The following is a 16,268-nucleotide window of genomic DNA, read 5'->3' on the forward strand; positions in this document are numbered from 1 at the left end:
CAGACTTCAACGCGCAGCAAGTCCTCGAGTTTGCATGCAATTTAGCAGAGGGATTTTCTGTCGTTCAAGGAGTTCGAATTCCAGTCACGGAGGAAGCCATAGCCCAAGTTACCGGGCTACCAGCTAATGGCATACGATGGTTCAGTAGAAAGCACGTGATCCTTAATGCGCAGCAGGACTTTCTTCGACCAGGCGAGCAGGTAGAACCCAAGGGTAGAGGCATAGCACTTCAGTCATTACCTCAACCATGGCCGAAATTTGTTGAATTTGTGAAGCAATATCTGACGTGCGAAGGCCGGTACCAGGTAATTTACCAGCACGATTTTGTCTTGTTGAATCATTTGAGGAATGGTCAGTTGATAAATATGCCATATTATTTATTGGGATGTCTCAAAAATATGTCACGTTATACTGTCAACGCAAAGCATCCGCTTCTTTCCCTGAAACACCACCGTTTAGCCCAATTGCTGATAAATAGAGGCCTCACCTTAAATAACCCTCCACCCCCCATTAATCCCCACCAAGAGGCAGAAATTCCACAGCCGGAACATGAAATTCCTCATCAAGAAGATGAAATTCTTCATCAAGCTGAAGACATACCTCAGCAAGATGAAGAAATCCCTCAGCAAACAGAGGACATTCCTGAGAAAATACCCGTAGGAATTCCTCAGCAAACAGAGGACATTCCTGAGCAAATACCCGTAGAAATCCCTCAACAAACAGAGGACATTCCTGAGCAAATACCCGTGGAAATCCCTCAGCAAGCAGACGACATTCTAGAACAAATGACCAAAGAAGTCCTCCAGCAAACACCCCAACAAGTTGCTGAAAATGAACAATCGGTGGTAGAAATACCCGCAGAAACAATCCCATCCCCCAATAGAACCAATCCTTCCATTCCCATACTTGGTATTTCTACCGATGACTCTGAAGATAACATCCCTATTACTCTCCTCAAACGGAAAATACAGCAGAAAAAGTGAACCCCACCAAAAAGAAGAAGAACTAGGGCTTCGGCTAAGGCAGTTGCTATTTCTGCCACTATCCCTAAGAAAGCCAGCCGGAAAAGAAAAATGTCTGAATTCCCTGCTTCTCTACCAAAGCAAAGGACTCGGTCGTCTGTAATAGCTGAAATTCCTAGCCATACCTTCCCTAGCTCACCACCCATCACCTTAAAAACCCGCATTCCCACCAGACCTGGAAACTCCTCTCCCTCACCCTCGGAGGCTGAGATGCAGAGTGTTCACAGTTTCGTGACATCATATTTTAAGACAGCTGACACACAAGAACCAGCTGCCGACACCCAAGGTAATATTGGCCAAGAAGCTGCAACACAAGAACCAGCCACTACCCCAGGTGACACACAAGAACCACCTGTCGAAGGTATAAGGGATAAAACCAATGATGAAGCACAACCTCTGCCTCCACTGGAACCTGCTACTCCACAAGCTCAGTCGACCATAGCTGCTCTGCAGGAAGAAATTGAATTTCTGAAGTCCCAGATTCAGGACTACCAGGAGGAAATAATAAGGGTCAAGGAAGCCTATCAAAATGAATTTAACCTGCATATTTTAGCACGAGTAGCATCTGCAGCAGAGAAGAGTAAGGACAATGAATATGTGTGTGCCAATTGTGGTGAGATATTTACTCAAGCAGGATACAAGGTAGTGGCAGAACCAATGAATGAAGTTCCTGCTGTTGTGGTGGAAACAAAAGAACCTGTTGTTACACAGATGGAAACACCACAACCCTCTGCTCAGACAGAAGAACCTGTTGTCACACAAGAACCAACAGGCTCTCCAGAAAACGTGCAGGAACAGACAGAAGAACCTGTTGTCACACAAGAACCAACAGGCTCTCCAGAAAAGGTGCAGGAACAGACAGAAGAACCTGTTGTCACACAAGAACCAACAGGCTCTCCAGGAAAGGTGCAGGAACAGACAGAAGAACCTGTTGTCACACAAGAACCAACAAGCTCTCCAGAAAAGGTGCAGGAACAGATAGAAGAACCTGTTGTCACACAAGAACCAACAGGCTCTCCAGAAATGGTGCAGGAGCAAACAGAAGAACTTGCTGACACACGAGAACCAGTAAGTTCTCCAGAAACTGCACCAGAGCAAACAGAAGAACTTGCTGACACACAAGAACCAGTAAGTTCTCCAGAAACTGCACCGGATCAAACAGAAGAACTTACTGACACACAAGAACCAACAAGTTCTCCAGAAACTATGCAGGAGGTAATAGAAAATGGAGAAGAGGACAAGTCACCACGGCCTACCCAAATTGCCATGGAACGAGAGGAAGAAATGGTTACAGAAGGAAATGAGGAAGAAAACATGAACTCACCCAGGCCTATTCAAACTCCCATGCAACGAGAAGGAGAAGAAGCTTCAGCAGGAAATGAAGAAGAAGGCAGAGATTCACCCCGGCCTACCAAGAAGGAAGAAATAGTTACAGGAGGAAATGAGGAAAAAGGCATAGACTCACCCCGGCCTACCTAAATCGCCATAGAACAAGAACAGGAAGAAAATACACATGAATCAGTACAGAATATAGAACATGAAGAAGAAACAGTAGCTGGAAATAGAAACGAGGACATTGGATCATTCCGGCCGACTCCAATTATCACAGGGCAGATTACCCTTGTTGATTCCTTTACACAAACAGAACTTCCCTCTGTTAGTGATGCATGCACAGAAACAGACAGTTTTTAGGAACTAAAAGGAAAATGGTGGATAGAATATGAGCTGTCACAAGGAAAAGCATTCCAACAGCAAAAGGGGACCTAGTTCAATTATGCATATAAGAACTGGGAAGCACTTGAGCAGTGTAGAGCTCAGTACAAAGAAATTAAGGAGATAAAAGCCAGATTGTCCCAGATGTTTGAGTTATTCCAAAGAATACTTGCCATGAGGAAACCCTCTTTCAATTATGCAACATTTTTGAGGGAAAGACTCACATTCTTACAGATAAAGGCTGTTAGAGAAGGTAGACCTCATCAGGTGGTTACATCAGAGCAATTTATGCAAACCTTTGCAGAGGCACCTAAAAATGATCAAAATTTGTTATGCGATCTCTATCTCCATAATGAAGCCATGTCCAAAGAAAGAAACATGAATATGATACCTGTTGTTGGTGACATGCAGCTGAGAGCCTTCATCTCCTTTTTAGCTAACCAACTTACATGGCAGAACGCCTTTACCTCAACTCAACATAATGAACAGAATTGTCTTCTGTGGATTAGAGTTGAACCGCAGAACACAGCCACCTTCATTGCACAACATCTAAGAATGGTAAGTGATCCTAAAATGAGGGACCACATCAGGCAACTACAAGCAGTGGTCCTGAGAGACTGTCAACATTATGTGAGAACTAAGGCACCCTTGGCTGTCAAGGCAAATAACTTGTTTTGGGAAAACTGCCCCAAGGAGAGGCAGGAATATCACCCTTATAATCCACCTAATTTACAGGTAGCACTCTCAAGGGTACCTTACTATGTTAGATGCATGCAACACTGTGCTAAAAATTGGATGGGTTACAGATTTAAATTTCCACTTCTATGGTTATCTGGTGAACAATACAAGGGCCAGTTTGGATTATCCAACAAGGAAGAAGCAACAGCATGGAGGCAAATACAGACTGTTTGTGGGTTCAGGAAGAAGTTTGATGCCACTTCCTATAACTATTGTCTCAGTAATATACACTGTTCATCCCAGTACTCCGACTCAGACTCAGAGTAAGCATTGCATAGGGACATGCAATCTCTTCAGTTGGGGGGGATGTTAGGACTCAGAATTGACCAATTTTGACCTTATATTTTTGCCATAATACTATCGTTTTTCAGTCATAGGTTGAAAGTTTGATTGTATAATGACTTAATCACCCCAAGGTACGAAATAACTTTCCGCATATCTATATGTTTAATTGTTCATTACATATTCACGAATATCTTTATATTTATCTTTGGAAAAGTTAATTAAGTTGCCAAGTAATCGCTGGACTGTTTAAAGTCTGCAGGAATTATAATTTATAGTTGCTGTAACACCAGAAATAGCAACTACGCAGTTGCTGCAACACCGGAAGCAACAACTACGCAGTTGCTACAGCCAGCAATGGCAACCATCTAAAAGCAGGAGAATTCTATTTTTGCAACAACTGGAAATAACAAACGGCAACTATCTGGAGATTGCCAGAATTCCACGATGACGCGGCATAATCAGCAACTGTCCAAAAAGGGCAAAACACAGTTACGATTGCTAAAGTATCAGGAACAACACGGGTTTACTAAATTAGCAACCATGGGGAAACGATAAAGGATAATACGAGGATCCCAAGAGCACGGGCGAAGTTCAGGTACCAGTTGTGTAACAGAAACAAACTCAAGAAGGAATACACTGTTGCACTGTTATAACAACATTCTGTAACTCTTATTTTTGGTTAACTAAATGAACTGTGATAATCTATTGTAATAGATGTCTCCTCTATAAAGAGGAGACATCTACATTAGAGAAGGGAGGGAGAAATAGTTTTGCAAAATGAATTTTGAAAGACAACAGCAAAGTCTGAACTTTTATTGTACTGAATCTTTTGGCAGCTGAATAGAAGATTGTTCTGAGTAATTAATCCAACAGTTGTGTTCTGGGGAATCTTGTGAGAGGGACTGGGCCCACCTTCTTCTCAAGATTCACCCATTTACTTTTCTGTCAAGTGTGTAAGTGTGTTTGGTGATTTATTTATGTTGATACTATGTTTTGGATTCTGTAGCCTTACCTCTGATAATTTCCTTTTTGCTGGCACTCTGTTTTGTTAATTGTTTGAAGCTGTACTTCACCGGTGAATTAGAATTTCAGTGTGTATTAGCAATCTGGTTACAGGGGCAGGTGCTGAACATCCTTGCTTGGAGGATAGGGTCCTGATCCTCTGATAACAGAGCATCCATCACTCTTCTTTTCGGATTTGTTATCTTAAATTAACTGCTTTACAGTACACTGTTGTGACATAACGTGAGAATTACGCATACTACAACTTTTTAATGCTTTTAGAGTTAAGTACATACAGTACGCAACAGCCTTTGAAATAAAAAGACTTTCCCAGGTTGACAATTTAATGTCGTACTTGTTTTTTAATTAATAAACAATTCAACTAGCCAACATTTTGGCACCGTTGCCGGGGAAGGCAACTAGATATTTCTAAAGGCATTAATGATTTCTTTTTTAGAATAATAGGTGCATGAGAGGATGCAAGAAACCTAATTTCACAGGCAGCAAAGGCGGAGGAGGAAGAAAAACTTATATTGACGAAATCATCTCAAAGGCTGAAACATCACAGAGGACAAGTTCCCGGAGACCTCAGATCCAGTATTCCTCACAAACAGATCGACAGACGGAGGAAGTCCTGGGACCTGAAAGGAAGCTGGAAGTACCAGAATACACTGAGGAACCGGTAGAAGAACCTGAAGAAACAGAAGATACAGAAGATAAAGCAAGTGATTCAGGAAAAATACCAATGGAGGATAACAGAACAGAAGGAAGAGGGGAAAATTCGCTCTCTACCCTGGAATTCCCTATTGGGGAGCTTCCGAGAGGGGCAACTCCCATGAAAAACATTCCACTCTCAGCATTACCCAACTTTCATGGGTTATCCTCTGAAGACCCGGATGAATTCCTCTTTGAATTTGACATACTATGTAGGAGTTATGATTATGTGAGCCCTAATCAGAAACTAAAACTGTTTCCAGCAACACTGAAAGGGAATGCGTTAAGGTGGTTTATGAGCTTAGGAGCTCAGGCAATCACTTCCTAGGATCAGATGAAAGAAAGCTTTCTGGCTAAGTATCAGGATTACTGCCGGACAAGAGAAAGGAAGGAAGAATTGTTTAAAATGGTTCAGAAGGAGGATGATAATCTGGAAGATTTTGTGGAAAGATTGCAGTATAATCTGCAGCAGTCTGACCATCCTAATATGAGTAAAGATATTTTGAAGACTATATTGCTGAAAGGGGTACGAGATGACTACTTGGACATGTTAAACATGATGGGAAAAGGAGACATTTCCAAAGAACCATTTGATGAAATTATCAATCTCTGCATGAGATGTTCAAGAGGAGAAGTAAGCAGATCAAAAAGCAGGGACAATGTATATTCAAGAGTTCAGAAGTCAGCAAGTGGAGGAGCAACAAGGCCTGAATTAGGTAATTTATTAGAAGAATTTAAAAATGAGATGTTAAGCTCTTTTGCTTCACAAATTGATGCTCTGTAGGTAAAGAAGAAACAGGCAGAAGCAGAAGCTGCCCTAGCTATTTTTTGTTCCAAATGCAGAGAAAAACACCCACTCAGGGAATGCCCACTAGATAAGGTACCAATCTGCACGATCTGCGAAAAGGACCATGAGACACAGCAATGCCCCTCTCTGCATGGAATTAAAGCAGCACTGCAGTCAACTGAAGAAGAGGCTGAAGCAGTGTACCTGATGACACAGAGGATGTAATGGCCACAGAGACAAGGTATGAATTCTAACACATCATTTAATCATTGGAATAATCATTCTCCTTTTCAAACAAATTACCCACCCATGAACCAAATGCAGTACCCACCCTTTAACACAATGAGTTTTCCACCTATGCAACAACTAAATATCCCTTTTCCTGATCCTACCATATGGAATCCTTGGGCTCCCCAGCAACCGTATTTCAATCAATGGAATCCAGGCTGGGCAACCCAACAGATGCCATTTCCTCAACAACAACAGTCTCTTTCCTTACCATCTAATACTCCTCCAAATAACCAGGCAATTAGACTGCAGCTGCCTGTGCAACCCAACCCCAACCCAAATAATAATAAAGCCTTGCAAGTAATTGATATTCATAATCAGCCTGTCTTCCCCATGCAATGTAACGATATCCATCTTCGTTCAGGGAGAATTCTTGAACCTATCATTAATGACATCACTGACTCTGATAAAGAGGAAGTTAGGAAAGAAAAACCTGCTAACAATAATGCTGAAACAGTGGAATCAACATCTAACAACAATGATCAGACAACAGATCCGCCATTCCCTGAACGTTTGGCGCTCACTAAAACACTGGAGCAACCTGCTTTTAACCTTTTAGGTGAACTACAGAATTTATACGTTAAAATTCCATTGTTGCAAGCGCTAAGAGATGTTCCCATTTATGCTAGGACTGTTAGAGATATCTGCATAAAAAAACCTGGAAGAAAAGCTAAGGACCCCCTCACAGTTCATGTGATGGGAGAACTGACTGCTTTAATGACAGAAAAAGATCCTCCTGTGAAAATGGTGACCCTGGTCACCCTACAGTAACAGTTCAGGTTGGAAAAACTCTTGTCTCTAAAGTTCTAGTAGACTTAGGAGCTGCAATAAATATTATGACATTAGAAACAACACAATTGCTTCAGTTAAAAAACTTTATTAGGGAAACACCAACCATCCTAGAATTGGCTGATCGCTCTACAATTAAACCTGAAGGGGTCATTGAAGATTTAATAATTTCCGTAGAATCTTGGAATTACCAGCCGACTTTGTGGTGTTACAAAATAAAACAAAGTTGGGGGGTCATCCGCTGATTCTAGGAAGACCTTGGCTGGCTACAGAAGATGCTTTCATTAGCTGTAGATCAGGATCAATGACCATCTCTAATGGGCAGGAAACAAAACAGCTTACCCTTTATCCTCATGCTACACCCATGATTAATAATGACAGCCCTATATGGGTAGATTATGAGGGTGAAGAAACCCAACCTATACTGACTATCGGACAAGCCTTAACTTTCAAAGATTCTACCAAAGATGAATTAATCAGCACCTTCATTTCTGAACCTTCTTCGGTTAACCCAGAAATGTACAGTCATTTTTCTGCAATCTTGGAATCTGAATCTCAGCAGAACTTGGAAGATAAAAAATTATTTCAGACAGCAGTAGGCAGCCCCTCCAAAAGTACAACAATAGAAATTGAGCCTGGCAAAACATTAAATATAAATCCTAATTTAACTGACAATGAAAAACAGCAATTAATAAAGTTACTCCAGGAAAATAAAGAAGCATTTGCATGGGACTATACAAACATGAAAGGGATCTCCCCTGAGCTATGCACTCATCGGATTTATATTAAAGAAGGATCCCGGCCAGTCTATCAACCCCAGCAGCGAATGAATCCCAATCTAAGGGAAATTGTGAAGGAGGAACTTCAAAAACTCTTGAATGCAGGATTTATATACCCTATATTTGATAGTGAGTGGGTTTCCCCACTTGTAATTGTACCCAAGAAAAATGGTAAATGGAGAGTATGTGTGGATTACAGAGCACTGAATAAAGCCACTCAGAAGGACCATTTCCCTTTACCATTCATTGATCAGGTATTGGATAATTTGGCAGGTAAGAAATTCTTTTCATTCTTGGATGGGTTCAGTGGATATAATCAGATTAAGATTGCACCCCAAGACCAGGACAAGACCACGTTTACTAGCCCTTGGGGGACCTTTGCTTACAGGGTACTTCCATTTGGGCTATGTAATGCTCCAGCAACATTTCAAAGAGCAGTAATAGGGATTTTTTCTGATATGCTAAATGATTCATTAGAAATATTTATGGATGACTTTACTCCTTATGGAGTGACTTTTGAGGATGCACTGCAGAATCTTGAAAAAGTACTTAAGCGGTGTATAGAAGCACACCTTGCCTTAAGCACTGAAAAGTGCCATATGATGATGAATCAAGGTATTGTATCGGGTCACTTTGTCTCATTCCTAGGAATTCAAGTCGATCCAGCTAAAATACAGGTAATTCAGACTCTCCCTATCCCCAAAACACAAACTGATGTAAGAAGCTTTTTAGGACATGCTGGATACTATAGAAGATTTATTAAGAATTTTTCCAAAATAGCTTCTCCTTTGTTTGTGTTATTAACAAAGAATGCTGAATTTAAGTGGACTGATGATTGTGAAAAAGCATTTAATGAACTTAAACATCAGTTGTCTGTAGCTCCCATTTTGAGAGGACCTGATTGGGCACTACCCTTTCATATATCCTCTGATGCCTCAGATACTGCAATTGGAGCTGTCTTGGGTCAGGAAGAAAATAGTCTTCCCTATGCCATTTATTTTATCAGTAAGAACATGACACCAGCTGAATTAAATTATACAGTCACTGAGAAGGAATTCCTAGCAGTTATTTATGCAATAAATAAATTTCGACATTATATTACTGGCTACACTACTTTTGTGCATACTGATCACTCAGCCATTAAATATTTGATGAATAAATCAGTTACAAATGCCCGAGTCACCAGATGGTTGTTATTATTGCAAGAATTTGACATCACAATTGTAGATAGGCCAGGAAAAGAAAATGTAGTTGTTGATTTCCTTTCTCGATTAAAAACTGATGAAAATGCTCCAGTAGATGATTCTTTTCCTGATGAATATTTATTTGCAGTATCTGCTCACTCACCTTGGTATGCAGACATTGCCAATTATCTAGTTGCAGGAAAATTACCATCACACCTATCACACAGGGAAAGAAGAAAGATCATCCAGCAAAGTGCTAGGTACAACTGGATAAGCAGGTGTCTTTTCCATACAGGAATTGATCAGGAAATCCGAAGGTGCATTGGTGAAGATGAAATTTATGATGTACTAAAATCTTGTCATGATGGCCCTTGTGGAGGACATTTTGCAGATAAAAGAACAGCACACAAGGTACTCAGAATGGGTTATTATTGGCCATCACTCTTTAAATATGCTAGAAAATATGTCAAGGCCTGTGATAGCTGTCAAAGAATGGGCCAACCTAATCACAGGGATGAAATGCCTCTCAATCCCCAGGTAATTCTTGAACCTTTTGAGAAATGGGCATTAGATTTTATAGGTCCCATTAATCCTCCATCCAACCAAAGAGTGTATATATTAGTATGCACAGATTACATGACTAAATGGGTAGAAGCTAAGGCACTCCTGAAAGCTAATGAAGAAGCAGTATTAACATTTTTATTTGAAGAAATCTTTGTTAGATTTGTTTGCCTAGAGAATTAGTCACAGATGGAGGACCTCCTTTCAACTCTCATGGCTTCAAAAATACGCTTCAGAAATATCATATTAAGCACAAAATGACTACACCTTATCACCCCAAAGCAAATGGGCAGGTAGAAAGCACCAATAAAGTCACAGAAGCCATCTTAACAAAAACAATAAAGGAAAATAGAAGGGACTGGTTTCAAAGGTTGCCTGAGGCATTGTGGGCCTATAGAACTACTTGGAGGAATACCACAGGTTTTTCACCCTATGAATTAGTTTTTGGAAAGAATGCTATTTTCCCTGTAGAGTTTGAGATCAAAACTTTAAGAACTGCTTTAGATGTTAACCTTGATTTGACTGATGCACAGACAGCCAGGTTACAGCAACTTCAAGAATTGGATGAGAAAAGACTGGATGCCATCCATCAGACAACCATGATACAGAAACAAAGGAGCAGGTGGCATGACAGAACCATCAAGCAAAAGCAGTTCAGAAAGGTAACTGGGCTCTACTCTATGATTCCTGTTTTGAGAATTTCCAAGGTAAGTTAAGAACAAGGTGGTTAGGGCCTTATGAAGTGGATGTTGTTTTTCCAAATGGGACAGTTAGACTTTTAACAATTGATGGAAGCAGAACACCGCTACTAGTGAATGGCTATCGACTTCGGTTATATCAGAGGCCTGTTTCTAAAGAAGATTTTAAAGCCACTTGCATGGCAATTAAACAGTATTATTTTCCGGGGGAACTTGTTGTCCCTCAAAGCACTTAAATCTTTGTTTACTTATGCATTTTTTTTAGATTAGATATTCCTTTTATTTAACTACTAATAATCCCTGCCAAGGGTTACCATATTATGTTTCAGTATTTTGTAGATTTGAGCTGTGGGAAATAGTTGAGAACGAAAGCTTTAAAGGAATCACTTTGCGGATTTGGAATTCCCGTTGCTGCAACACCAATTCCTGTTGCTGCAACACCATTTCCTGTTGCTGCAACACTGATTCTCGTTGCTGCAACACCTTTTCACGTTACTACAACATCTTTTCCCGATGACGTAACATCATTCCCAGTGGCTGCAACACCGATCCCCGTTGCTGCAACACCAATTCCCGATCTCGTAATACCTTTTTAGCAATCCTCTCATTTACAAAAAAACCAGTCTTATCACCTCAGCCTCCAAGAAATGAGTTTTTATAAAATACACCACTTTTTGTGATGATTACAATCCTTCACTATCACTTCCCGTCATTATTATTAGAAATCGCCGGTATTCCCATGCTCCTAGACCCGTGGTAATCATTATGATCCAGCAAAAGATAAGACAAGACTTTTTGACGCAACAACCAAAAAGGTAAAACATAAAGGTACGCATGATTATGTATGGACATTAAATAATAGTTAATGCGGAGAAGCTGATAGGACTACCAAATAATTGTACTTCCAATCATATCACTTACGCGTAGGGGGGGGGGATTACCAAAGCGCTCTCATAATTACATACTACACCAACTTCCGCCGTCCTTAAACTCTCCCGGCAATATGTAAAAGTCACCTTATCACGGCATGTTACCATTTGCAACGGTTTACTCTTAACTGAATTCGGAAGCTTGGCTCTGAACTGTGAAATTCACTGAAATAACAGTTATGGGAGGAAACCTCATTACACATGAACCTGGCAGAACAACACTTCTTGAGCTCTATCCCGAGGTTTATCAGATCTTTCTGCAAGCGGGATGGATAGATTATTTCAGGAGACTTCCAGACTTCAACGCGCAGCAAGTCCTCGAGTTTGCATGCAATTTAGCAGAGGGATTTTCTGTCGTTCAAGGAGTTCGAATTCCAGTCACGGAGGAAGCCATAGCCCAAGTTACCGGGCTACCAGCTAATGGCATACGATGGTTCAGTAGGAAGCACTTGATCCTTAATGCGCAGCAGGACTTTCTTCGACCAGGCGAGCAGGTAGAACCCAAGGGCAGAGGCATAGCACTTCAGTCATTACCTCAACCATGGCCGAAAGTTGCTGAATTTGTGAAGCAATATCTGACGTGCGAAGGCCGGTACCAGGTAATTTACCAGCACGATTTTGTCTTGTTGAATCATTTGAGGAATGGTCAGTTGATAAATATGCCATATTATTTATTGGGATGTCTAAAAAATATGTCACGTTATACTGTCAACGCAAAGCGTCCGCTTCTTTCCCTGAAACACCACCATTTAGCCCAATTGCTGATAAATAGAGGCCTCACCTTAAATAACCCTCCACCCCCCATTAATCCCCACCAAGAGGCAGAAATTCCACAGCCGGAACATGAAATTCCTCATCAAGAAGAGGAAATTCTTCATCAAGCTGAAGACATACCTCAGCAAGATGAAGAAATCCCTCAGCAAACAGAGGACATTCCTGAGAAAATACCTGTAGAAATTCCTCAGCAAACAGAGGACATTCCTGAGCAAATACCCGTAGAAATCCCTCAGCAAACAGAGGACATTCCTGAGAAAATACCCGTGGAAATCCCTCAGCAAGCAGATGACATTCCAGAACAAATGACCAAAGAAGTCCTCCAGCAAACACCCCAACAAGTTGCTGAAAATGAACAATCAGTGGTAGAAATACCCGCAGAAACAATCCCATCCCCCAATAGAACCAATCCTTCCATTCCCATACTTGGTATTTCTACCGATGACTCTGAAGATAACATCCCTATTACTCTCCTCAAACGAAAAATACAGCAGAAAAAGGGAACCCCACCAAAAAGAAGAAGAACTAGGGCTTCGGCTAAAGCAGTTGCTATTTCTGCCACTATCCCTAAGAAAGCCAGCCGGAAAAGAAAAATGTCTGAATTCCCTGCTTCTCTACCAAAGCAAAGGACTCGGTCGTCTCTAATAGCTGAAATTCCTAGCCATACCTTCCCTAGCTCACCACCCATCACCTTAAAAACCCGCATTCCCACCAGACCTGGAAACTCCTCTCCCTCACCCTCGGAGGCTGAGATGCAGAGTGTTCACAGTTTCGTGACATCATATTTTAAGACAGCTGACACACAAGAACCAGCTGCCGACACCCAAGGTAATATTGGCCAAGAAGCTGCAACACAAGAAACAACCACTACCCCAGGTGACACACAAGAACCACCTGTCGAAGGTATAAGGGATAAAACCAATGATGAAGCACAACCTCTGCCTCCACTGGAACCTGCTACTCCACAAGCTCAGTCGACCATAGCTGCTCTGCAGGAAGAAATTGAATTTCTGAAGTCCCAGATTCAGGACTACCAGGAGGAAATAATAAGGGTCAAGGAAGCCTATCAAAATGAATTTAACCTGCATATTTTAGCACGAGTAGCATCTGCAGCAGAGAAAAGTAAGGACAATGAATATGTGTGTGCCAATTGTGGTGAGATATTTACTCAAGCAGGATACAAGGTAGTGGCAGAACCAATGAATGAAGTTCCTGCTGTTGTGGTGGAAACAAAAGAACTTGTTGTTACACAGATGGAAACACCACAACCCTCTGCTCAGATAGAAGAACCTGTTGTCACACAAGAACCAACAGGCTCTCCAGAAAAGGTGCAGGAACAGACAGAAGAACCTGTTGTCACACAAGAACCAACAGGCTCTCCAGAAAAGGTGCAGGAACAGACAGAAGAACCTGTTGTCACACAAGAACCAACAGGCTCTCCAGGAAAGGTGCAGGAACAGACAGAAGAACCTGTTGTCACACAAGAACCAACAGGCTCTCCAGAAAAGGTGCAGGAACAGATAGAAGAACCTGTTGTCACACAAGAACCAACAGGCTCTCCAGAAACGGTGCAGGAGCAAACAGAAGAACTTGCTGACACACGAGAACCAGTAAGTTCTCCAGAAACTGCACCAGAGCAAACAGAAGAACTTGCTGACACACAAGAACTAGTAAGTTCTCCAGAAACTGCACCAGATCAAACAGAAGAACTTGCTGACACACAAGAAAGAACAAGTTCTCCAGAAACTATGCAGGAGGTAATAGAAAATGGAGAAGAGGACAAGTCACCACGGCCTACCCAAATTGCCATGGAACGAGAGGAAGAAATGGTTACAGAAGGAAATGAGGAAGAAAACATGAACTCACCCAGGCCTATTCAAACTCCCATGCAACGAGAAGGAAAAGAAGCTTCAGCAGGAAATGAAGAAGAAGGCAGAGATTCACCTCGGCCTACCCAAAAGGAAGAAATAGTTACAGGAGGAAATGAGGAAAAAGGCATAGACTCACCCCGGCCTACCTAAATCGCATTAGAACAAGAACAAGAAGCAAATACACATGAATCAGTACAGAATATAGAACATGAAGAAGAAACAGTAGCTGGAAATAGAAACGAGGACATTGGATCATTCCGGCCGACTCCAATTATCACAGGGCAGATTACCCTTGTTGATTCCTTTACACAAACAGAACTTCCCTCTGTTAGTGATGCATGCACAGAACAGACAGTTTTCAGGAACTAAAAGGAAAATGGTGGATAGAATATGAGCTGTCACAAGGAAAAGCATTCCAACAGCAAAAGGGAACCTATTTCAATTATGCATATAAAAACTGGGAAGCACTTGAGCAGTGTAGAGCTCAGTACAAAGAAATTAAGGAGCTAAAAGCCAGATTGTCCCAGATGTTTGAGTTATTCCAAAGAATACTTGCCATGAGGAAACCCTCTTTCAATTATGCAACATTTTTGAGGGAAAGACTCACATTCTTACAGATAAAGGCTGTTAGAGAAGGTAGACCTCATCAGGTGGTTACATCAGAGCAATTTATGCAAACCTTTGCAGAGGCACCTAAAAATGATCAAAATTTGTTATGCGAGCTCTATCTCCATAATGAAGCCATGTCCGAAGAAAGAAACATGAATATGATACCTGTTGTTGGTGACATACAGTTGAGAGCCTTCATCTCCTTTTTAGCTAACCAACTTACATGGCAGAACGCCTTTACCTCAGCTCAACATAATGAACAGAATTGTCTTCTGTGGATTAGAGCTGAACCGCAGAACGCAGCCACCTTCATTGCACAACATCTAAGAATGGTAAGTGATCCTGAAATGAGGGACCATGTCAGGCAACTACAAGCAGTGGTCCTGAGAGACTGTCAACATTATGTGAGAACTAAGGCACCCTTGGCTGTCAAGGCAAATAACTTGTTTTGGGAAAACTGCCCCAAGGAGAGGCAGGAATATCACCCTTATAATCCACCTAATTTACAGGTAGCACTCTCAAGGGTACCTTACTATGTTAGATGCATGCAACACTGTGCTGAAAATTGGATGGGTTACAGATTTAAATTTCCACTTCTATGGTTATCTGGTGAACAATACAAGGGCCAGTTTGGATTATCCAACAAGGAAGAAGCAGCAGCATGGAGGAAAATACAGACTGTTTGTGGGTTCAGGAAGAAGTTTGATGCCACTTCCTATAACTATTGTCTCAGTAATATACACTGTTCATCCCAGTACTCCGACTCAGACTCAGAGTAAGCATTGCATAGGGACATGCAATCTCTTCAGTTGGGGGGGATGTTAGGACTCAGAATTGACCAATTTTGACCTTATATTTTTGCCATAATATTATCCTTTTTCAGTCATAGGTTGAAAGCTTTGATTGTATAATGACTTAATCACCCCAAGGTACGAAATAACTTTCCGCATATCTATATGTTTAATTGTTCATTGCATATTCATGAATATCTTTATATTTATCTTTGGAAAAGTTAATTAAGTTGCCAAGTAATCGCTGGACTGTTTAAAGTCTGCAGGAATTATAATTTATAGTTGCTGTAACACCAGAAACAGCAACTACGCAGTTGCTGCAACACCGGAAGCAACAACTACGCAGTTGCTACAGCCAGCAATGGCAACCATCTAAAAGCAGGAGAATGCTATTTTTGCAACAACTGGAAATAACAAACGGCAACTATCTGGAGATTGCCAGAATTCCACGATGACGCGGCATAATCAGCAACTGTCCAAAAAGGGCAAAACACAGTTACGATTGCTAAAGTATCAGGAACAACACGGGTTTACTAAATTAGCAACCATGGGGAAACGACAAAGGATAATACGAGGATCCCAAGAGCACGGGCGAAGTTCGGGTACCAGTTGTGTAACAGAAACAAACTCAAGAAGGAATACACTGTCGCACTGTTATAACAGCATTCTGTAACTCTTATTTTTGGTTAACTAAATGAACTGTGATAATCTATTGTAATAGATGTCTCCTCTAT

Source organism: Pinus tabuliformis, chromosome 7 (genome assembly GCF_031772625.1).
Source record: "Pinus tabuliformis cultivar Carrire ecotype Pingquan chromosome 7, CPIR1, whole genome shotgun sequence".
Taxonomy (NCBI): domain Eukaryota; kingdom Viridiplantae; phylum Streptophyta; class Pinopsida; order Pinales; family Pinaceae; genus Pinus; species Pinus tabuliformis.